We start from the raw sequence: 25,212 nt of genomic DNA, 5'->3' as shown, positions 1-25,212 counted from the left end.
AATTTTACTTTAAAATTTTGGTTCATAGGTTCTCTTTTTAGGAAATGTGGCCTGTGGTCCCCTTCCCCACCCTGCCCCATCAGTTGATCCTCCATGATTTTTTTGTTTGTGCCTTCTGCATACAGCTTTTCAATTTCCCTTTGCACCATGGTTCTTTGTATCCTTGTATGACACTGAGCAATAACCCAACCTCTCTATGTCTTCGCTTCCTTCTCTGTACCATGAGGATAATGATAGCGACTCTATCAAAGGATTCCTTAAAGATTAAATGAGTTCGTGTGTATGGAGCACTTAGAATGGCATGTAATTAGTGCTAAATAAGTGTTTTTAGTTATTATATCATTATTATCATTTCATCTGCCAAGACAGCAGGCATTGAGACTTATTTATCTTTATATTTCCTGCAATGACCAGAAAAAGACATGCTATGAATATAGTAAGTGTTCAATGAAGGCAAAGTGGAACAGAATCTGATGCAGCCTTTGTGAATGGACACAGTCCTTTTTGTCTCTGAGGAGGAAAATACAGATCAATAGAACCAAACACTGAGACCATGGACAATTACTGTGCAGAGAATGAGGAAGAATACACACTGAAGAAGGACTCGTGCAGAAAGAAGAGAATAAGGATAAAGTTATCAGGACCAAAAGTGCTGAGAGTGAGTTGCATTAAATAATGCAGTTGGGCGGGACGCAGTGGCTCACGCCTGTAATCCCAGCACTTTGGGAGGCCGAGGCGGGCGGATCACGAGGTCAGGAGATCGAGACCATCCTGGCTAACACGGCGAAACCCCGTCTCTACTAAAAATACAAAAAATTAGCCGGGCGTGGTGGCGGGCACCTGTAGTCCCAGCTACACGGGAGGCTGAGGCAGGAGAATGGCGTGAACCCAGTGGGGCGGAGCCTGCAGTGAGCCGAGATCGCGCCACTGTACTCCAGCCTGGGTGAAAGAGCGAGACTCCTTCTCAAAAAAAAAAAAAAAAAAATTCAGTTGTAATTGGTGCCTGATGAATAAATGAACAACACTAATGTAACTTCATGCATACTCATAGAAACATTCCCCCACAGAATAAGTTGCCAGATAACATTATGCAATATATGTATATATATGTGTCTATATATGTGTGTGTATAAATATTTAGATGGAGTCTCGCTCTGTCGCCCAGGCTGGAGTGCAGTGGTGTGATCTCGGCTCACTGCAAGCTCCGCCTCCCGGGTTCACACCATTCTCCTGCCTCAGCCTCCTGAGTAGCTGGGACTACAGGCGCCGGCCACCACGCCTGACTAATTTTTTTGTATTTTTAGTAGAGACGGGGTTTCACCATGTTAGGCAGGATGGTCTTGAACTCCTGACATTGTGATCCTCCCGCCTCAGCCTCCCAAAGTGCTGGGATCACAGGCGTGAGCCACTGTGCCTGGCCAATATTATGCAATACATTAATGTGGAACATTCAACATTAGGCAAAGTCTCCCAAATTGTAAGCCGAAGTAAAGTCTTCACATGAAGTATAAGTTGATTTTATTTAATTATTTGGTCATTTTCATTTAACTTGGGTGATTAAATAACTTATATTTGAAATACTGGTGTAAGCAATGCTGGTGTGTTGTAGAAACCCTGCATAGTACCTGCATCCTTCCAAAAGTAAACATAAAATTAAATAGCTTGTCATCTATTAGTGATTATTTTTCTTTTGTGTAATACAAGCTGTAATGGACAATCCAGAAGTGTTCTAATGGATCTTGAATTCTATTTCTTCTTGTTTTTATTATCTTCTATCTGTGACCTTTGAACCAGGATAATAGCCTGAAACATAATTGCAACTAGACCTTGTAAATTAGAAATGTGACACACATATTTCCATTTTTGGAAAAAGAATAAAAGTGTGTTTGAGTGGCTTTTTGCTTTATCTTTCATCAAGTTAGAATCTAGAAGTCTGTATACCCTCCTGTATTTGTCATGTCTAGTAAGTCATTGGCATGTTCCAAATTCAGAGGAAGAACCTACGTTTTCTCAAACCATTTAAGAAGAGGCAGGGTTACTATCTGAAAAATCCAAGCCAGATATTGAAGCAGCTTCAGATTGCCCTGAAAAAGGTGATGTGAAGAGCCCCATTACTTTCATGGGCTTGACCTGATCCCTCATAAAACTTTCCTCTGTGATTTCTCAGTACAATATGAATCCTGTAGGCACCCTGAAAGGGAAATGAAACTCTTCCAGCTTGCATTTAAACTTGACCCCAAAGCATATATGTTTATTGGTCTCATAAACCCAATGCAACCATAGTATTCATGACTCAAGATCAGGGCAGTGACAAAGGGTGATTTGTTACTGGTGATGACATCATTGTCATCACCGACAGCATCATGGACTGTCTCTAGCATCTCCTTTGCAGGGGAGCACACCAGCCACTCCAGGGAACAGGTAGAGACATGGGCCCTGTTAATAGTTTGCCAAGGTCCTGTGAGAGGCAGAAGCTAAAATGATTTGGTTTTCCCGGAGCTGCTTTTGTGAGGTAGTGCCTTGAACAACCAGATAATAGGGCTATTAAAAGTCAGGTCATACTTGTGGGGCATCATGTTTCTCATTCAGCAGTTCTACCCCTGGACGTTGGAGAGGTCTATGGGTTGGGTTTTGGATTCTGAATTTATCTATAATACCTAATACCTAACTTCGTTTTTTTTCTTTCCTCTCCCACTGGTTCTGTACAAAGTAAGTATAGAAGAAAAAGGGGTGGAGAGGTCTTGGAGAATTGCAGCAGCCGAAGGTAGCTCACTACATTCTAGGATCTCATCATTAGCTTCTGCCCCCACTGCCCCATTTCCAGAATACGGGGTTCCAGGTGAGGACAACGGGTGCTGGGCAGGAGACATTAGCCCCAAGAGGCAACATCACTTCATTTTAAAAGTTAGTCCGTCCACCTTCCCAGCAAGGGTGCCTACCACGGGCTCCCTCAGAGAAGATTTTGAAGTGAGGTGGTTAGCAATTTCCCTTTCTTCCTTCATTCCTGGTGCATCCCATCGCCACCCCCACTCCCGCTCCATCTCCTTGTGGCAGGCTGGGCCAAGTTTGTTGCTTGCAGCAGAAAGACTCAAACGTTTTCGTGATCCGACTGTTTTCAAACAGTCTCGGCTCCTGCGAGCCTTACCAGCTGTGACTAATAGCCAAGAGAAGGGAGAAAGAAGCTTCTCGGGCCTGCAGGCTTCAGACAGGCAGGCTCTGGGGGAAACAAGAGAAAGCCATTAACTAACCACAGTGTTATCTTGATTCTCTCGGAGAAAGGAGCCAGGGACGCCTAATGAACTAGCCTTAACGTTTCAAACTGAATGTGCCTCTGGGAGCTCTGCTAGAACAAACAGTGTGACAGATCAATGCTTGGTTCCTATATCAAGAGAAAAGGTTATTCGCTCCTCTAAGGAATTAGAGGATTAGTATATCTCTATGATATACTTTCTCTCCTTTTAAAATGTAACTTTTCTTCGTATGTGAAGGTATGAGTAGTGCAAAGTGGATGGGAGGGCGTGCCTATGTGTGGAAGCGTTTAAACATACTGGTTTTAAAGTTCATTACTACAGCAGATACTCCTGTAAGATATAATAGCTTTTCTTTTTTTACACTTTCAATTTTTTTTGTTGTCGTTGCTCCACGCCAGGTAGACATTTCAAATAAAATCATACAGCCTTCAATTCCTGAGCCCCAGGCTGAGACAGGGGTCAAGGTGCAGGCCTGCAAAGCTCACCTCTGCAGTTCAAAAATTCCCCTTGTGGCTACTAGCTGGAGATTTTCAAAAGGTGACCAGGTTTTCTAGCCTAATCCTCCAAACTGTTCATTTTCTGGGAAGCTTAACTGCATCAGTTATCATTTTGAAGAATTTCTTGATATGAAGCGATGTAAAATATAAAATTCTTATCTTGTCAGTAATGGCTGAGATTGGAGTATGCTTTGTAAGTGTCCCTTGTGAGGGTGACTGAGGGGAATACCAATTGTACTATTGTAGAAAACTGGTCTTAGGTTCCTAAATTTAAAAAGAAAGAAGAAGAAAAAAAAAAGAATAAGAAAGGAAAGAGAAAATAGTTTGAATCAATGCCCCAGTTCAGGAAGCCCCTGTTCAGGAAGCCCCATTTCAGGTCAGATTCACACATGAATTCTGCTTATCATTTTTAAAGTTTATTTTATTTTTAATTGACCAATAATAACTTTCATTTGAGGCCAGGCACAATGGCTTAAACCTGTAATCCCAGCACTTTGGGAGACTGAGGCAGATGGATCACCTGAGGTCAGGAGTTCAAGACCAGCCTGACCAATATGGTGAAACCCCATCTCTACTAAAAATACAAAAATTAGCCAGGCACGGTGGTTCATGCCTATAATCCTAGTTACTTGGGAGGCTGAGGCAGGAGAATTACGTGAACCCAGGAAGCAGAGGTTGTAGTGAGCTGAGATTGCGCCATTGCACTCCAGCCTGGGCAATAGAGTGGGACTCTGTCTCAAAAAACACAAAAAACAAAAAACAAACCTTACATTTTAATTAGGTTGTAGAGATTTTGGGGGGTAATAATTTTTAGGGAGCAGGGTATCTTCTAATTGTAGTACTTTGGCAATTTGTCTTTAGTAAACAAATGTGAGAACAGGTTCTTTCTCTGCCCTTTACCTCATTCTGTCTTGGATTCACAAGTGCACTTTTGGAATCACAACCTAAGCTGAGTTCTCCAAATGTGAGAGGCAGTTACCTATGAGTACATATAGTAGCCCTCTTTCCTGCCTCTTATCCATCGACATACCCATCTTGCAAAGCTAATTTCTGGAGAGTAGTATAATATGCAGTCAATATTTCTGTGAAATCTTACTACTTCAAAGCCTTAAAAAGTGCATACTTCGGTCCAGCAAGTACCATTCCAATAATTTTTCTGAGAAAATAATCAAGGATACATGCAGAACTTCACCTACAGGAATATTCATTGCAATAGTAATAATGTGAGAATATGCACTTCCAAACTAATTATTATATCCCTACCCATATTAGGAAATCATTGCCCTAAAAGGTTTCTTTTTCTTTTACTTAATACTATGTGTTTGCTAAAAAAACAAACAAACAAAAAAACAGTTCTTCATATAAAATTAAAAAGTGGCAAATTTAGGTAAATCTCACATGAATTATTATAGTGTATTAGACCGCTCAGTCTGCCGTAACGAAATACTACAAATTGGGTGGTTTAATAACAAATGTATTTCTCATGGTCCTGGGGGATGGAAAGCCCATGATATAACATTCCATGGATATAATGTAACTCATATTTATGGGTGTAATATTACAAAACATATTGCTAAATCTGAACTGGCAAGGTAGGTTTCATTCTGATGTCTCTTCTCTGGACTTGTAGGTGGCCGCTATCTTTCTGTATGCTCAAATGATGTTTTTATACATGCTGGATTGGGGGAGAGGGAGAAAGAGAGAAAGGGAGTGTGCTCTATGGAACCCTCTGGTGCGTCTTCTAATAAGGGCACTAATTCTATTGGATCAGGGCCCCACTCTTATGACCTCATTTAACCTTACTTCCTTAAAGGCCCGATCTCCAAATATTGATACATTGGCGGTTAGGGTTTCAATATATAAATCTTGGGGAGACACAAACATTCGATCCATAACATAGGGTTTTCTAGTTAGTGGAAGTTTGTATTCATAAAATATTCTTTACATAAAAATTTCAAAGACATTTCACTGAGTATCACATAAGATTGCATAGTTAGGCCATAGAAACTTTACACCAATAGCCTGAAGAAAGTTCTTCTGTTGCTTCCACACACCGTCAGTATGCCAGGGCTTTACCCTTACGTGGCTGAGCCACCAGAAACAAGGTCCACTGCCTTTCTGTATCTTGATTTCTCCATCTTTAAAGAGAGGGGATTAAACCAGATGTGTTTTTACAATTCTTTAAGCTCTGATTTTCGTGCATCTGTGACTTTTTTTGTAGTTGAATGTTCTCACACCCATGATTCAACTGTCAGAAATGATAACGTTATAAATAACATATTTTACAAAATTTATAGTTATAAAAATTGCATACAAAATAATTTATGCATGGGTTCTTATTTTCTCGCCAGGTTCATTTATACAAATCACTCTGGATTGTTGTTAGCTTTCAATAGAATAAAATATATACAGTTTTCTTTAGTTTGACCCTTGAGGTCAGAAGCCCAAGGAATGAAATATAACTGAAATTTAAAGGAGAAATTGAATCCATATTTGTAATTTCAGCAAAAACAGGAACAAGGAGGAACATTCCAGGGATATAATGTAACCCATATTTATGGTTGTAATATTATAAAACATATTTCAAAATCTGAGTTTTATCAATACTCTTTATATAATATTTATTACCTAATAATTTCCTCCATATACACCATAAAACACTGATGGTTTTGTCTGATGAGATCCAAGTACCAATTATATAAATAAGTTGATAAGGACATAAAAGTAAAAGAAAAGAAAAGAAGAATGTATAAATAGCAGATTTTACTTCAACAGGCTTTGAAAAATCTCAGAAGTTAAAGGTTATCGACTTTGGTTTGACTTTTGGGTTCTTCTTTAGTCAACTAGATTTATAAAAGAACAAACCATTGCCAAGTACATTGAAGGAGATGAAACAATCAGCCTCAGAAGGCGAGCGATGCAGTAGGGGGTGAAATCATCCCTGGAGTGGAATCCAGAGAATGTTCCAAGAATCTCAGAGACCAAAGTTTCCATTCAAGTGTTTAGCGTTTTAATACATAATTACTATGAAAGACACTCATTAAACAATTTCCATTAATATTCTCCACTGAGCATAGATGGGTCAACTCTGCAAAGCTTTCTGAGTCTGTCTTTTCATGTACTATTTTAAAATGTTTTATAAGTGTTTATTCTATTTCTCGCTGCATCCCCACATTGACTGGAATGCAATCAAAGCTCCAGTCACAACATACTCCATGCTACAGCTCATGCACTTTTAAGCTACACTAGAGTAAGTTGGATCTGAAGAGAGTAAGAATCCAAAATCAATGAAGACAAATACACAACGCTTCTATAATGGCAAAATACATTAATTTTAAGGATGAGGACACATCTGGAAATAATGCTCTCAAGATAAAGCTATGTCCAAAAGAAGTTTAATGTGGACAACTATCTACAGAAATGAGGCTGAGTTGATAACCAGTTTGGACAGGCCCAAGCAGAAGCAGACAATTTATACTTTATCCTATTATGCTATTTACACAACTCCCATTTTACACATAATTGCCAGTTATCCTCTCGATTTAATAGTTGACAATACTGGCTGTACATTTCATGATGCTCCAGTAAAGTGGAGATTGGGAGAAAGACTGAAACTTTGCAGTCATACAGATGTGGGCTTAAGTAATCCCATTTTGTAGCAGCTATAGGATTAGGAGAGTGACTTCTGTCAGCTCCTCCAGCCCTGGTTCTTCTTGTTTTACAGATCTCAATTTAAATTCTCCAACCTCCTTGAAACCTCCAATATCACCCAACCTTAAAAAACTGCTAATCTCTCTTCATGATATCATTCTATTTTATTTTTATCTTTGACAGTTATTACTAGCTGCTTTTTTTTTTTTTCATGCCAGGGTGCTCACCCTGTCATCCAGGATGGAGGGCAGTGGCGCCATCTCGGCTCACTGCAACCTCCGCCTTCCGGGTTCAAGCAATTCTCCTGCCTCAGTCTCCGGAGTAGCTGGGATTACAGGCAAGCGCCGCCACACCCAGATACTTTCTGTATTTTTAGTAGAGATGGGGTTTTGCCATGTTGGTCAGGCTGGTCTCCAACTCCTTACCTCTGGTGATCTGCCTGCCTTGGCCTCCCAAAGTGCTGGGATTACAGGTGTGAGCCACTGAGCCTGGCCACTAGCTGCTATTCTAATTTGTTTATTTTCTAACTTTTCCCCACTGAAATCTAAACATTATGAAAGCAAGACCCTTCTCTGCCTTGTGTACCCCAAGTCCCAATGCCTAGAATACTGCCTGGTACCCAGTAGACTCTCAGTAACTGTTTGTTAACAGGAATACTAAATGAGTGAGTGAATGAATCACCTTTTGTTGCCTCATCTCTCACTTGGGGATGGCATTGCCTACTTCAGAACTTTTTATAGCACACACTAGGAAAGTCCCATTTTAAATTATTTATCTAAGAAGTGCTGAAGCAATACATTCATTCTTTTCCCTACCAGCTCCCTGTGTTTATTTTTGATTGCATTTAATGAGAGAAATAAAAATCTTCTTGAGTTGAACTTTTGGCATGTTCACTTTTCCTTAATGTGAAAGGTAAATACATCTCCAGGAAATAGGTATGCCTGGCTCTCCTTTGATTCCCAACAACCCTCCACCCACCTTCTCCCCAGGAAACAATTGTTTGGATTCTGTGATTTTTATTTTCTCCAATGTGTGTCTACTTGTCTTGGTGGTTTTGCTTCCAAGAGAGAGATACCTCTTAAGTTTGTGTGTATGTGTGTTGTTTTTCTTTGTCTTTCCTCTTTTTTTTTTTCTAAGAGAAGATAATCAGGTTCTCATGTTACTACTAAGTGTTCTAGTAGATGGAAAAAGGTTGCCACATGAGGTCATTGCTGTGTGGATGAACTTGTAGACACTGACATATCAGAGAGCATCTAAGGGAAATATTATAGGGGCCATCAAGGCCGTTTCAAATTTCCTGATTGCATATATTAAAACAGGATAAGCTCCAATTACTGGAGTACTTGCTTCAATATAATGGAGAATCGGAGCTGTGTGTGGATTCTGATCTCTCTAAGCAGCCAAGTGTATCCAAAAATATAAAAATAAAGTTAACTATCTATAGTTGGAAGATCAGAAGAGCTAACAAGCCAGGGCATATCATTTGGGGCAGGAAAAAAGGGTTACAAGAGTTCAGTTTAGGTTTGTGGCTTTTCACCAAATGCAGTGTGAGCTTGAAATGCATAGCTTCGTATTTCTTTTTCCTGGTGATAAGTCAGATAAGACATGGAAACTTAGCCTGAATGGTTTTAAACCTTTCTTTCTGTGACCATAAACTGACCATTTACAAATTGAAATGCGTTAACTCACCTGAGATCCAGTTGCTTCTGGACCTGTAGATACAAGTAGGACTTCCATCTAAAACAACAGCAGACTCATGCAAAAAGTTTCCCACTGTCTGAGAGGAGCTGCGCCCGAAGACAGCTGCTTAGAACAGCTGTCTACTTACACAGCCATCTTAGGGGAGAATGATTAATGAACTCACTTGGGCAGCGAGGAGCCCAGTTCACTGATCCATAGTTGCAGCACAGGTATTGATGTGAAACTAATGAGAAATTTGATACTCAAATTTGAATGTTTATTCCAATTACCGAACAACAGATCCAAATTTTTTTTAAAAGCTTAAAGCATTAACCTTTCGTTAAGAATGGGGCAACGTTGAGCTGTGGTTTTACGCTGTGTGCTAGAACGTGCAGACTGAAGTGATTGGGGTCTGCTTTCACAAATGATACTCCTCACACATACACAGCTTTCTTTAAATTTCATGTTAAGTTTTGAACCAAGGAGGGGAAGGAGAGAGAAAAGTACCTGTCATGAGCCTGTCATATCAGTAGCCACTTAGCACTAAACACACGGACACGATGAGGAGTCCTTCTCTACCCAAATTAATATAGCCCTAGTCTGAAAATGTCTCATTACGGACTCCAGAACAAGCTACTGGGATTTTAGGTTTTCTTTATGCCTAGAAGATACCTAAATTATTATGCACAGCCTTGACTTCCACCCTTTAAGTGAGATTACTACCCAACTAGACTTTACCCCTGAGAAAGGCAAATATGGTAAAGACTGGAAAAAAATACCTTAAAATAAGAGATTTGCTTAAAAGAATGAAGTTACTGCTAGTGGGAGAAGAGAAGACTGTGTGTGAGTTGCATGAAATACAGTGCACACCTACAATATGCTTGTGCGGTATAGCAATTGCCACTCTGTTGGGCATCCATGGCAGATATTACTAATCAAATCAAGCACTCTTTTACACCAGCCAGGACAGGACTGATATTTCAGCCTTCAATGTGGAGATCTGGACAGCACTACCAACCAAACAGAATCAACGGAAGGGGCTAAATCTGCTTGCCTCTCCAGACTGGGAGGAATCAGGAGCTTTGCACTCACACTTCTGTCTCCCCACTTCGTCTCAATTCTTGAGGTCTCTGCATACCTGTACTTTGCAGGGAGTGCTTCCATGACCACTCGAGATAACCTCACAGCTCCCCTCCTCATCCCACACACTGTAGCAATCCCCCGTTCCTGAGTTTTCTCCACTGACATATTACATGTTTACTTATAATTGTTGGCTTATTTTCTTCCTCTGTACTCTCTCCAGAATGTGAGTTCTAGGAGGGAAGTAACTTTGTTTGCTGTTATATCCCCAGTGACTAGACGGGTGTCTAACTCATAGTGGATGCCCAATAGATGGCTGAATTAATTAAAGAATGATTTAATCATAATAGTAGTAGGGCTGTCCTGTGAGAAAATAATTGGATCTACTCTATGCAACCCGTTAGTATAGAAATTGCTCAGGTAGCTAAAGTTTTGGAAGGGTAATTAGGGCAGGCTACAAGGAAGAATTTCATATTAGAGCTATCACACAAGGTCATGGGCTGCTTCCTGAGCTGGGGAGCTCTTTGATAACAAAGGTCTCAGAGTCCTTGAGCCCCTCTATCAGGAGAGCAATATGGGGGATTCATTAATCACACGGAAAGTAGACTTGAGCACCTCCGAGGCCCCTTCCAAATGTTATGTAACGTACCTGTTCCTTCAGAGGTTGAATACCGTGGTTAACGCTGTACGTTGTTTCATGAAAGCCATTGAGCACTGCCCACAGGCTTAAAGACAGTTGTCATACGATTCAAGTCACTGTCTCTTCCTGGGATAATGCTAAGAATATTCTTATTATCATTTGTGCTAGGACTTACTAATTGACGTGTAAGTGTAATTTTGGTATACTATTCTTGCTACGGAATGATTGAGGTTATCGCAGTATGTAAGCTATATCCTCAAAGCACGGATCCTTTCAAAGCTGGGGGAAATATTTCAGATTATTAGAATGTCATTTAGGAAATCACAACTTTATTGCTTAAAATGGAATAATGATGTGCAGAAAGAGTTAAATATTCTTCCAAAGGAACCTGACTCTAAGCCAGGATATGGCATTAAGCACAGAGAAAATTGGGCTGAATAATCCCTTTAGACTCTTTAAGGTGCTGAGCTGACATTTTGATATGCTGCAAGTTGGCAAGTCAACGTTTCATAGTTTATCTTCAAATTCCACATTTTAAAAGTCTTATTTCCCTCCTCCAAAAAGACTATACCTGCAACCACCTTAAGCCATATCTACACAAAATTGGATATCTTTTTTTGTTAGTTCAATAAAGCGAGAATTTAATGTCCCAAATTTTGTGAAAAAAGGAAGCTCATTTCTACTTAAAACTCATCTTGTCAATTTCATAATCATACAGAATTTTGTAAGGGCAATAAATTAGAAAATGATAATAAGATGTAAAGTGTTACAGAGTTAGTGCTATTGAAAACAGGAATATAATATATGGTTGAAGTGTGAATTTTAACATCAATTGGGGCTATTTTGTGAGGTTTGATTATAGATGTCAAAATACAATTCTTTTTCTATTCTTAATCAGACAGACTAGTGAGAATGTTTCCCTGCTGGGATTTCCAAATTTAATTGAAAGAGAGATTTCAAATCTAACTAGTGCGTTGCGATAGCTAACAAAAGAAGTCAGTGCAGGATTGGAAAGGAGAAAAGGAGTGTGGAAATTATTATATAGATATATTTGATAGTCATAATTGAGAAGCAGTCAAATGAGGTTTATAAGTCAAATGCACATTAATTTTCTTCCTTTACTGTGTAAACATCCTGTTCTCCAGAAAGCATTCCCTATTCCTCAGCCTAGGTTTGGTTTTCTTATATGCTCCATTGGTGTCCATCATTTTTTCCTTCATGTGGCTCAACACAGGGAGAATGACCTTTCTCATGTCACCATCCTTCCTAGGATGTGAGCTCCATGAGGGCTCAGCTGTGTCCATCATATTTAAGTATATCCAGGGACTGAAATAAAGTCAGAGCTCAGTAAATATTTGCTGAACGAAGGCATGATGCTTGAACCTGCTTTACGGTATTCCCATCACAACGATTCTCCAGTCTAAGCTCAGTCACCCCCAACACTTTCATCACAGCAAGACCCTAATTTCTTCCAACTCAGAGCCTCTCAGTAGATGCAGAAATGAAATGTAACCACAGTGCTCAGCAACACACCTAGCATCTGAAACATCTTCCAAGGCATTCCAAGAGCTGCTTGATAGTGTCAGATGCTTATCAATCATTGGCTTATGAGCAAGACTGCTTGTGAGGGAACATAATTGCTGCTCTTTTGCAAACAGGAAATGTTTAGGTCCAAGGGGCTCTAGCGTCACAAACTTGCTGGGGACACCCATTCATTGTGATGATTTTGCTGACTCGGCTTGTCAAGTAAGCTGTAAGCAGCCAAGGAGGCATAATACAGCAAACGACCACAGCCCTGTGCATATATAGCAGACGGAATCCTCTGCCTGATCCCGATAGCAAGAATTTTCTAGCCTTTTTTTTTTTTTTGAGATGGAGTTTTGCTCTTGTTGCCCAGGCTGGAGTGCAATGGCACGATCTCAGCTCACTGCAACCACTGCCTCCTGGGTTCAAGCAATTCTCCTGCCTCAGCCTCCCGAGTAACTGGGATTACAGGCATGTGCCACCATGCCCGGCTTATTTTTTATTTTTAGTAGAGATGGGGTTTCACCATGTTGGTCAGTCTGGTCTCGAACTCCTGACCTCAGGTGATCCGCCCACCTCCGTCTCACAAAGTGCTGGGATTACAGGCGTGAGCCACTGCGCCTGGCCATTTTTGAGCATTTTTTGTATTCATCTTTTCATGTGTCAATACTGATGGAAGGACATCCGCCTAGAGAGAAGAGCTTATCTGGAAAATTGTGTATTATATACAAAAGTGTAAATCCCGCTATTTTCATTCTGTTCCTTCAAAACAATGGATACAATTAAAATAGAAATTTCCAACTCTGCAGTGTCACTGATATTCTCAGTGTCTTATAAGTTATTTACTAGTGAAGATGTGATTTCTCCCATTTCTGATTCCTATTTTTCGTCTGCCTGATGTGTGTATGTGTGTAGTGTTCCTAGATTTGAAAGGCCTCCTTTGCCTTTGTAGCATACACACACACACACACACACACACACATACACATACGCACACACATACTCTTGAAATAAAGTGCCTGATCCTTGCTTTGGTTTTCGCCCCTCTGGTGGGTCAGGGGTCTCTCTCTGAGGAGTTTCCCTGTGCACCAGCAGTCATGCGGAACCTGCTTGCTGGCGTGCCGCCCGCACACTTGAAAGGGAGTGCCATAGAGATGGGCTGACCTTCCTGGCCTTGCAACCAAAAGGGAACCCTGTGGGGAGTACCTGGAGGGGGTGTTTCTCCTGTTGGTCGCATCAAGGTTGTTCACTTCAGTGGCTCTGTTTTAACTGTGCCCTTGTATTCTTTACTGACCGTTGGAGAAGGCGATTGTTTTCTTGCCCCAGCTTCAGAGGCATTAAACCCTTCACCTTGACTTCTCTTAGAACAGCAAAGCTAGGAAAGGAAGAAAAAAGGAGGGCTGAAATATATAACAAAGGACCTTGATGCTCTTATCACATGGGTAATTATTGTGCTCACATACATGGGATGTCAGGGAGGCAGCGGGCTTGCTGCTCAAGGGGGTTTCTATTTACAACGTGTTTGGCCCTTTTTTTGTTTATGTGTAGGGAGTTTGTAAGTTGCTGTGCATTTCTACCTTTGTAGATTGTGAAGCTTGGTCATGAAACGTGAGTTTTGAAAATCGTGTCCTCCTGAAGACAATGAGAACGACTTTTCAATATGGATAAATTTCAGAAAATCGATTGTCTTAATGCCTTTTCCATGGTAGTATACAAGAGGTGTAGGACTAATGGTGTGCTTCCAATAGAGCTAAGTGCTAATGCTTTTTTTTTTTTTTTTTTTTTTAGACGGAGTCTTGCTCTGTCGCCCAGGCTGGAGTGCAGTGGCACGATCTCGGCTCACTGCAAGCTCCGCCTCCTGGGTTCACGCCATTCTCCTGCCTCAGCCTCCCGAGTAGCTGGGACTACAGGCGCCCGCCACCATGCCCGGCTAGTTTTTTCTATTTTTAGTAGAGACGGGGTTTCACCATGTTAGCTAGGATGGTCTCGATCTCCTGACCTAGTGATCCGTCCGCCTCGGCCTCCCAAAGTGCTGCGATTACAGGCGTGAGCCACCACGCCCGGCCCGCTAATGCTTTTAATAAACTTCCTTTCTCATGGCAGATGCATATTTACTGTATATTTTTATTTGGCTTTACAAATTCTATCGCAGCTTCAAAGATACATCCTAGAAACTTTAAAAGATTATTTACCTTGGACAAAGGATTCAATCTCTTGCATCTCACGTTGGATAATTAGAGGCCACATTTCCTTTCAGCATTTCCGAGAGCCGAGTTAAATTTTGAAGGAGAAGTGTTCTATTTGAGCTGCGTGAACAAAGCCAAGTTTGTGTACTACAGGGCAAGCCCAAGGGGGTTTTGCTAAGACACATGAAATGATTGTGGTGAAATCAAGCTACCTCTGCAGCTCCTTGGTCCAGTTTATCCACTCTCCTGGGGGTTCTCCTTTTGCCTGGGAAAAAGTCCAGCAGTGGCCAAGCAGAGGTGGATCAAATGAAGCAGAGATGAATGTCTACACCCACCCCGGGGGCCTCGGGTGGGAGGAAAAAGACAGTGCCTAAGGAGCACTTGGAAAATTGTGAGATGTTATTGTTGTTATGATTCTGATCTTTAACTGCCGAAGGTATGCAGGTGGCTTTGCTCTGGTTCCCTTCACTGCTGGAGAAAGTAATCAGACAGGTGGAACTAGTAACGTATCTACCTTTAATTTTTGAACTGATGCAAATGTAACACAATTACAAAATCCAGTTTTGTCTAAACAGTCTAGCAGAAGTAGTCGCTTACACAATACACTCAATTCAGAAATTGATGAAACTGTTACATCGTAGCTACGATGAACTGATGCTTTAGAAAGACAAAACACCCAGGACACCAGGTCTTTTTTGTATATGTGACTTGTAAAATCCTTGGTACCGGGGTTGTAGGGATGTACCCCATTTTACACACAACATATGTCAGAGTGAAAGTGTTGTCCTTCACAGGGTGAGGATTTATAGGACCACAGCAGAATTATTGGGCTTTGTTTCTCAAAGGAGTAATGATCTTGGATTAGCAAATGGAATATTCTTAACATGATGAAAATCAAGTTGCTGCACCCTAAAATCTCACTGCAAATGAATTTTCATATTTGCATCTGGTTACACACTCAGTACAACCAGATCCAAATATAAACAGCCTAGTTCCCTAACTTCTCAGTAACATCTGGCTAATTTTAACTTGTGGCTAGAGGTTGAATCCATGTGAAATCCTGTGGTTACAGTAATTTCCACCAGGAAACCATGAGCAGCTGAGTGGCATGTCAGTGAAGAATTTTCAGGACAGTGTATTTTTATTTCCAAGTTTGAACTTGAGGTTTGGTAATAAACACAGACTCACTGGCAAATGAGTTCTACACACAGCTCTGGAGGCAGAAATGTTGAAAGTTTGCCTTTCTCTGAAAAACGTTCTTTTTTATTCATAGAATTTTAGTAGCTGGAAGAGAGTCTTTCTGAGACGAAGCAGACAGTAGATGATAAAGGATTCCTCATTGCCTTCCAAACAATACCCTGATTGTTAAGGCAGGCCAGGTGTTTTTTTTTTGTTTTTTGTTTTGTTTTGTTTTTTTTGTGTGTGTGTGTGTGTGTGTGTGTGTATGTTATTGTTTTTTTTTCTTTGTATTTTAGTAGAGACGTGGTTTTGTCATGTTGCCCAGACTGGTCTCAAACTCCTGACCTCAAGTGATCCATCCGCCTTGGCCTCCCAAAGTGCTGGGATTACAAGTGTGAGCCACTGTGCCCGGCCAGAGATGCCGTTTTCTGAATAGGTTTATTTATCGCCTTGAATCCAGACCATGATCTGTGAAATTGGCATTATTATTCCCATTTAAAAGATGAAGTAAATGAGGCTGTGAGTGGTTTCAAACAAACAAACAAAACTTCAGAAACTCCCATCTTTCTTCCTTGACATAAAACAGCTTCACACATGGAACTCCCACTGTGCCTTGCCCTCCTTTCCACTCAGGACATTGTTTTACCTGTTTCAGATTTGGGACACACCTGTGATTTAGGTGGGGGAGAAAGCACACGGTCAGCTTGTCCTGGGCCCAGCTTAAGTATATTCTAATCATCACCCACACAGCATTAGCTCTGATGTTGACTGTGTGGCAAACGGGGCTTCTTTGCAACAGTTTGTTCTCAAGGTTGGTGGCCTCCAGTTAGGGCTTATCTTTAAGTTACTTCTTGGGAACGGGGCCAGATCAATACTGTATTCTTTCAGACCTCTCTAAACCCAGCGGGGAAGGCAATCACCGTAGTGCAGCTCCCTGCACCTTCTGGAGCAGATCAATATTCCTACAGCGCGAAGCTTTGTTCCTTCCCCAGCTTTAAGATGTCCTGCATGCTCTACATGATTGCTTAAAGGCGTGCTTTCCTTTCCCCGGTATGACAACACCGCTCCCGCCCTGATCTTCCTAATACCGTCACTGTAATTGCCTTGACATGAAATAGCAGCACCCACTCAGCGCGCGGGCTTTGAGGTGTTTTATCTTTTTTGAACATCTCTATTAGCAAAGGGTGTTGATTTGGCTTTAATATGTAGCCGGAGCTTTAAGGCGAACCTGCACTGGTTTGCGAAACCCACTGAGATGATTTTACCTATGGGAATCATATAGGGGACTGTTTCAGGGGAGAGGAAGATATAAACTCCTAAGCCCAAGCATATTAGCTTAAACTTTATGCTGCTTGAAGCCCATTATATCTACCCCATACTGCCACAGCAATTGTCTTAGAAGGGCTCTGCGCCTTATTTACTTTTTAAGTGATGCTGGGTAAAATGAAGTATTTATTTTACTGTTTTCAGTCAACATTCCATTAAGCAGTAAATAACACCAGGGCTCAGCAATCTCATTTTTCCAATTTTTATTTTGTTGTTGTTGTAGTTGCCTGCTAAGCAAACTCACGGATATAGTCTGAATCCTCACCACACATGACTTTCCTCCTTTTTCCTCCTACTTTCTGCAGCTCTTCCAAATAAAGCCAACTGAAATGCATTTTAAAAGATGTCATTACATGACAGCATTAACAATAGAAAAGTTTAGATGAAAACCCACTGCTTTGCCTAAAGAAGGAAAGCCAAGTACTTTAGTCTGCATTCAGTTTGCTTTAAACACATCTGTTTAGGTGACTCATGCCTGTCATCCCAGCACTTTGGGAGGCAGAGGCACGCAGATCACCTGAGATCAGGAGTTCGAGACCAGCCTGGCCAACATGGTGAAACCCCGTCTCTACTAAAAATACAAAAATTAGCCGGGCATGGTGGTGGGTGCATATAATCCCAGCCATTCAGGAGCCTGAGGCAGGAGAATTGCTTGAACCCAAGAGGTAGGAGGAGGCTGCAGTGAGCCGAGATCGTGCCATTGCACTCCAGCCTGGGCGACAGAGTGAGACTCCATCTCAAAAAAAAAAAAAGAAAAGAAAAGAAAAGAAAAAAAGACTCTTCCTAGGACTTCATCTTATAATCTATATGTGCTGCACTTAGTCCTAAATTCCACTACACTCTGCTGTAGCCTTGATACTCTCCCCATATTGTTCGCTTGTCTTAACCCCAGACACACAGAACTCTCAGTCTTTCTTTGTTCCTCTAAATCCTCTCACCCTTCAAGGTCTGGTATCAATCTCAGCCCCTTTGGAAACCTTTGGAAACTGGTCCAACCCAATGAGTCACAACAAAGCACTGCAGTACAATTGCTTGGATTATAATCAGTGTGATCATATAAATATTTGCTGCCAAAAACAGCTGAACTTCCAAAATTTGCCAATGATTTGCTTTTCTAAAATGATAATTGGGGTGGACTCAAGGTTATCCTTAATCATCTTATTCTCTCACTGGCATGCTGATATATTTTTAAGAACGATAGGAAAGGGTGGGGCTGCACAACCTTAATTGCACCTTTCTTGAAGCCTGTCTTATGGAACTCAGAGGTCACTGATGACTAAATGCTGCATGGTGTTAGGTATTCGAGGTATGTCATCATGTCCCCAGATATATCATTTTGATGTACTGGGTCATCCACAGACTCAATACAATACTTTATGCATATCATTAGGAACAGAAAAAAAAATACTTGTTAAAATGTTGGCTGGTAGAAGTTATTCTCTCATAGAAACCATGTGTATCAGTGGATGCTACATGCACCATTACTATGAAAAAATCCACAGCAGAGGGAAATAATTCACAACGACTCCTGTGTTGCAAACTAATTAGATGAATTGTCACTTCTTATGGCAGATGTATCAAGTAAAGTTACTTTAGTTAGTAGCTTACTTTAATTTAATACTCAGTCCATTTCAGGTTGAATATTTAAGTACAGCTCCTGATTATGTTGGCTTGCTAAGCTATATAATTAAAAAGTCGAGCTGAAATATTCTGATGCTTTAAGCTGTTATATATAGGTAAGGAAAGAAACCAGCTTGTCAGATAGTTGACTGTCTTCAGGGGAGAGGGGAAAGAATTGGTTTTACTCACTGGAACAGCTCAGAATGACAGCCCCATAGCAATGCGAGGTTGCAAAATACATGTAACATTTATAATGTATAGAGAGGAGAGGAAGGGAACGAGACAAAGTAAATTATCCCTCTTGCATTTATGTAAGTTGATTGCAAATAAATTAATATGTATTTTCAAGCACATTGTATTACTGCAGTAGAAGTTACAAGTAACATGGACAAGATTTTATGAAATTTATTTAAAAGCCATTTGTCTGAGATACAGATGTAGACAATGAAGGCATAGGGGAAGACAACACTCATTATACAGGAGAAAACATGTTGCTGATAAACAGTGGCACTACAACTGAGTAGCAGGAGGAAAGAAATTAAAATTGAAGTACCATTTTTAATTGTTAATGTAATACATTCTGAACAAGCAAAAGCCTGCCTGCCTGCTTCCCTCTTGTTTTTCTTCCTCTTCTTCTTCCCTCTTCCTCCTCCTCCTTCCTCTTCCTCCTTCCTCCTCCTCCTTCCTTCTCCTCCTTCCTCCTCCTCCTCCTTCTTCTCCCTCCTCCTCCTCCTCCTTCCTTTTTTGTTTCTTTGTTTCTTCTCTCTCTCTCTCCCCCTCACTTCTTCCCTCCCTCCCTCAATCTAGAAGACTAGAAGAATGATCAGACTCCCCAATTTGGGCACTTATGTGTGATGTGGTGGAAAAAGAAACTGAACTGATCCGTACTTTACAGTTCATGACCTTAAGAATCTGTTTACATTTATATTTTCGCTTTATGATCACAATGGTAATTAAACCTGTTTAGCCAGGATCTCATACCAGCTTGCTGAGAATATGCTGCAGAGACTTCTTTTAGTTTTAAAAATGAACAGTGCTATAGCAAAGAAAGGAATTATTGATGCCAGCATTTCTTCAAGTACCTCACATTTCTTGCCTGCTGTTTATCAATTTTACTAATTATTGAGCACCCACTAGGTGGCTGGCACAGTTTTTTTTTTTTTTAAATAGGGTCTCACTATGTTTCCCAGACTGAACTCCAAATCTTTGGCTCAAGGGATCCTCCTGCCTCAGCCTCCAGAGTAGCTGGGACTACAGGGGTGTGCCACCACGCCTTCATGCCTGGCTGTGGATTTTTATTGTTATTTTTAAATGCATTTGGATAGTTACCTCTCTGTATTGATTGACTGCCCTTCAGTGTTAAGAAGATTGCTGTTTTAGAGTGGTTTAAAAATTCTCATTTTAATTTTTTTCCAAACTGATCAAGTAAAATTTATTCATTACCGTGCTACTAATGGCACAGATTTAGCACTTAATGTTGAGCTGTTGACATTTTTAAGCTTATAAAGTCGAGCTGGCTTAAAACAGGTTCAATTCAAACTAACTTCTGGAGAAAAATAATTCTACCAATCTGATGGTTCACCAATCACACAAATCTCGGTGTTTGATATGACGTGCCCATAGAGATACTGGGCAGTCTACCCATCATCTTCAGATTGTCATTTCACTTCCTAAAGTTACAAAAGAGCCATAAGCTTTTTACCATTTTTTCTTAAAAAAGAAATAGGCTTACAGAAATTTGTAACAATAGTACAATGCATCTGCAATGACTTCTAACCAATTACCTAGAGTGAGGCCAGACTTCAGAGGTTAAGGGGACAGTCATTCACAAGACAGCCCTCATTCCTGGCACCAGTGGCAAGTTGCGGGGTCCCCAGACCAGCCGCACTTCTGACCATCTGGCCTCAAATCTGGGGGTTCCCACTAGATGCTGAGGCTCAATAATCTGCTACAGTGACTCACAGAATTCAGGGGGTGCTATACTTATGATTAGAGTTTTATTAGGTAAAAAGGATACAAATCAGAACCACCCAAAGGGAGAGACATGTTGGGAAAATGCTGCAGTTCCATAGTTTCTGAGGACATATCTTCTTGGCACCATTGATGCGGGAAAGGACACAGACTGTCGTCAACTAGGGAAACTCACCCATGCTTTGGTGTCTATAGATTTTACTGGGCCTTCAGTGAGTAGGCACAACTGATTGAATTATTGGCCATATGACTCACTATCCAGCCACCTTCCCTTCCCAAAGTTTGAGCAAATATCAAGAGGCTCAAAGCCCCCTCTCTCTGAACACATACTTTTTCCTTTTGGCATGGCCTCATATCATCTTAAATAATTTCATTAGCATCAACTATTAAATGTGGTCCACGGGGCCCATCATGAATACAAAAGACAGACAGTCCTATCTCTCAGGAAATTCCAAGGGCTTAGAATCTACCTCCCAGAAACTGAGGTCAAAGACCAGACAAATTCATTATTATGCAGACTCTGGCATTGTTTTGTGAAACCATATAAGTTGCAGACTCCTAAGTATTTCCATGTGTATCTCTTGAAAGAATAAGTATATTCTAATGGCAGAACACAGCATTTACAATACAGTTATCAAACTAAGCAAATTTCATACACCTATGATAATAGTATGTAACACATAGGTCAAATACAATCTTCTCTAGATATCTCAATCTTTATTTTTCCTTTCAACTCAGGCTCCAATATAGAACCACACATTTCATTTAGTTGTTAATATATCATTATACTTTCTTTAAACAGAAACTGTTCTAGTTTTATTCTTTCTCTCATGACATTGACAGTATAGACCAGATGCTTTATAAAAATGTCCCCCAATTTGAGTTGATTATTTCCTGATGATTCGATTCAGATCTACATAAATATACTATTTTTTTCTTTTTTAAATTCTCTCTCTCTCTCTCTTTTTTTTTTTTTTTTGTAGAAACAAGGTATCCCTGTGTTGCCCAGGCTGGTCTCTAAACTTCTAGACTCCAGAGATCCTCCCACTTCAGCCTCCCAAACTGTTGGAATTACAGGTATGAACCACCATGCCTGGCAGTATGCTATTCTTTAACAAAGTTTCACCCAATATTTTTAGTGTCCATTGATGACTCTTGCCTACATTAACTATGACTATGGTGTGTGCAAAGTGGTTATGCTCTAATTCTAGTATTCCTTCTATATTATTAGGTTGGTGCAAAAGTTATTGCGGTTTTTGCCAATTACTTTTAATGGCAAAAACCACAATTACTTTTGCATCAACCTAATACTTAGTATTCTACTATAGAAAAGAGCTTTCCCTTCATTCATTTTTATTTGCGGTTCGTTTAGCATTTAGTTTCAGTGTCATAGACTCTTTAAGTGCAATGTGTTATTACAATCATGTTATATTTTCCACATACAAATTTATGTTTTCAGCAATAATCACAAGCAACTGTACATATGATGATGTTCTTTGAGGAATGCTGTTTTGTATCTCTCACAAGTCAGAAAGCTGTGATTTTTAAATCAGCTGAAATAGGAATCCTTCAGCTCTTAACTTTCTAAGCCCACTTATTCAAATATGGATGTTGCAATAAACAAGGTTTATTTCAGACAAACAAATGAACTAGGCAAAGTTACCAACAAAAATCCTCCGTAGTTGTGACTGTAACCATCCAGAAAATGAATTTTTTGTCTAAATAATCCCAAAGCCACTAACTCAATGTGTACTCCAAAACATACTCTCTACTGTAAAAGGAACTGAGCACATACTTCAAGGCCAATTGGTTTAAACTCAAACCAGTCTTGTTCAGAATTGTACTACGTATTAGGCAGTGATCTAAGTGAGAGTGTGGATGAGCGTGGACCTCCTGGAACCCACCACGTGCAGTGAGGTAAGCAGCAGGGTGTAGGAGGCTCTGCTGGATGTGGAGTTGGTCACCGCCTTCTGACACACCAAGTCCTGTCTACTGCGTAAAACATGGTTGTCAACACCTAGAAAAACACCATCATCTTTTCTGCCCTGAGACCTCATCTAGACTCCTCTGTCCAGGTTAGCAGCATGCACCTTGGACATTTCCATCTTCTGCAGATATGGAAGTGTAAGTGATTAAAGTATAAATCCTTCATCACCCTGAAAGAACACTCACAGAGCGGTTTCAGAAAAGAGGCTAGAAATAAACATAAAGATACTGGGCACCTATTGGGAAAGAAGTGGTGCATTGGCAGCAGTGAGGGAACTAAGTCTCCAAAGACAAGGTAGCCTGCCTCCAAGCCTGGTCCCTCCACTAACCTAGGTGCTTTCTAGAGACAGTGTCTTACCCCACAGTAGTGGTATTCAGAGGGGACAGGCACATGGTGAGCCATTCAGAACGATGTTTATTCAGGCATCTTTACAATTGAACACATAGCTAGTTTGGAACTCCTGATTTTCATACCCTGCTCTATTTCCTTCATTGTTTTCCTCTCCTTCTAATACACTATATGATTTACATGTCTATAATGTTCAACTTTTCCTATCTTCCCAGATAACTCTCCCCATCAGGCAGGCTGTAAGCTCCAAGAAGGCAGGTATTTCTGCCGGTTTTGTTCGTTGACACAGGCTAAGTCATTTATACATGGCTGAAGCTTAATAATACCTGTGAAATGGGCAAATGTCTACATAGCAGATAGAGCATTCCTCCAAAATTCCTGCAAATGTGTAACTAAAGACTTAAGTTTACAACCTATACACAATGGGATTATTTGCTTATGTCATTTAGAGAAGGGACAACTGGATACATAGCAAGTCTGCTCGTTAACATCAATTTAATATTCTGTGTAGACATTTCCTGCTGTTCTTGGCTATGTCAAAAAACATTCCTCAGCCCTTGTATATTTTCTGCTGTATTCATATCTAAGATTCTGAACTGAATTCTTTCTCAGTGTAAGCTTATGTTTGGAGATAGGTCCATGCTTCAGGGCATCTTTCAGTACTAGATGAGAAAATGCTACTTCCGCAAATGACAAACTTACTCCCAGGGAGTGTAATCATTGGGGAGCCTCACTTTTTCAGAGTCCATGAGTGTCGTGATTGGTTACAGAATGCAGAATGAAACCAGGGTAGTCTGGAGCTAGGAACACATGCCTTTTAAAATTGTGATTGCCTGCTCATGTTTCAGGTCCCATGAAGATTTCCAGCTCTTACTGGAGAGGAGCTCTATTTATTTTATTTTATTTTATTTTATTTTAGATGGAGTCTTACTCTGTTGCCGAGACTGGAGTGCAGTGGCACGATCTCGGCTCACTGCAATCTCCACCTCCATGGTTCAAGCGATTCCCCTGCCTCAGCCTCCCAAGTAGCTGGGACTACAGGTGCACACCACCACGCCTGGCTAATTTTTTTGTAATTTAGTAGAGACGGGGTTTCACCATGTTGGCCAGGATGGTCTTGACCTCCTGCCCTTATGATCCACCTGCCTCAGCCTCCCAAAGTGGTGGGATTACAGCACTCTATTCATTCTTATTGACAAGACGCTAGCACATGCTCCACAATCAGGTGTACATTTCCAGCCCAGGTGTCTTTCAGGGAGTGGAAATCTTTGCTTTGGCCTATTTGGATGATATTTGCAATCTGGAACAGATAATTGCTAATAACACTTCAAAGAGCAAACCATAGTTCTTAGTTCTTCTGCAATATTAGTCCTTATGTAATATGACAAAACCACCAATGAGCCAGAAATTCTATGCAATTAGAGAAGGAGGAAATGAGTGGTATGAGCAATTTTATGACATAGTTTAAGACACTTTTCAGAAGTTCAAGTTTTGTTATTGACACTGGCTAAGGGACTTAACATAGGTTCTACATGAACACTAGAATTATCTTAGAACTTGCACAAGGATTCTTAACATGGCTGCCATGGATCCCTAGAAGGTCCACTTTTATATGCGTGTGATGAATTTTCTGTGGAGAGAGTCCATAGATTTCACTTGATTTTTAAAGAAATTCATAATTCCTATCTAAAAAAAGGGCAAGGGGCTGGGTTTAATGTCATTAGATTTTTGTCTGATGTCCTTGTTTTACAAATGAGAAAGAGACACAGTGGTGCAAACTGACTATTTCAAGAAGACAATGCAGATGTGCTGAGATAAAGCTCAGGGAAGAGCCTCAATCTGCCAATCCATTGTCCTCCTCTATAAAATGTGTGTAATCATATTTGCCTGGTGCACAAGGTTATTTGGAGATACAAGGAAGTATGTGGAATATTCTTTATGGTTCAGTTATCTTTATTGTCATCATGCATAGTATTTTGTAGATAACTTCTTAAAAGCTTGGCATGGTTTGGCTGTGTCCCTACCCAAATCTCATCTTGAATTGTAGTTCCCATAATCCCCACATGTGGTGGGAGGGACCCTGTGGGAGGTAACTGAATCATGGGGGCACTTTACCCCATGCTATTCTCGTGATACTAAGTTCTCAGAAGATTTGATGATTTTATAAGGGGCTTCCTCTTTTGCTCAGCTCTCCTTCTCTCTCCTGCCGCCCTGTGAAGAGGGAACTTCTGCCATGATTGTAAGTTTTCTGAGTTCTTATTAGCCATGCAGA

General features: G+C 40.6%; 1 long non-coding RNA gene across 2 annotated transcripts in view; it reads right to left on the bottom strand.

Moving 5' to 3' along the window:
* Nucleotides 1–5,797: 5,797 nt before the first annotated feature.
* The window catches only part of LOC129481737 (uncharacterized), a 45,401-nt gene continuing 25,986 nt past the window's right edge, over nucleotides 5,798–25,212 (bottom strand). For both annotated transcript variants that reach the window (XR_008657496.2, XR_008657495.2), the window contains 2 exons: nucleotides 13,530–13,698; nucleotides 5,798–5,996 (listed from right to left, as the gene is read on the bottom strand). This is a non-coding gene — a long non-coding RNA (uncharacterized lncRNA). The remainder of the gene's footprint in view (nucleotides 5,997–13,529; nucleotides 13,699–25,212) is intronic.

This window comes from Symphalangus syndactylus, chromosome 5, assembly GCF_028878055.3.
Source record: "Symphalangus syndactylus isolate Jambi chromosome 5, NHGRI_mSymSyn1-v2.1_pri, whole genome shotgun sequence".
Lineage (NCBI taxonomy): Eukaryota > Metazoa > Chordata > Mammalia > Primates > Hylobatidae > Symphalangus > Symphalangus syndactylus.
This window is presented reverse-complemented; position numbering and strand designations above follow the sequence as displayed.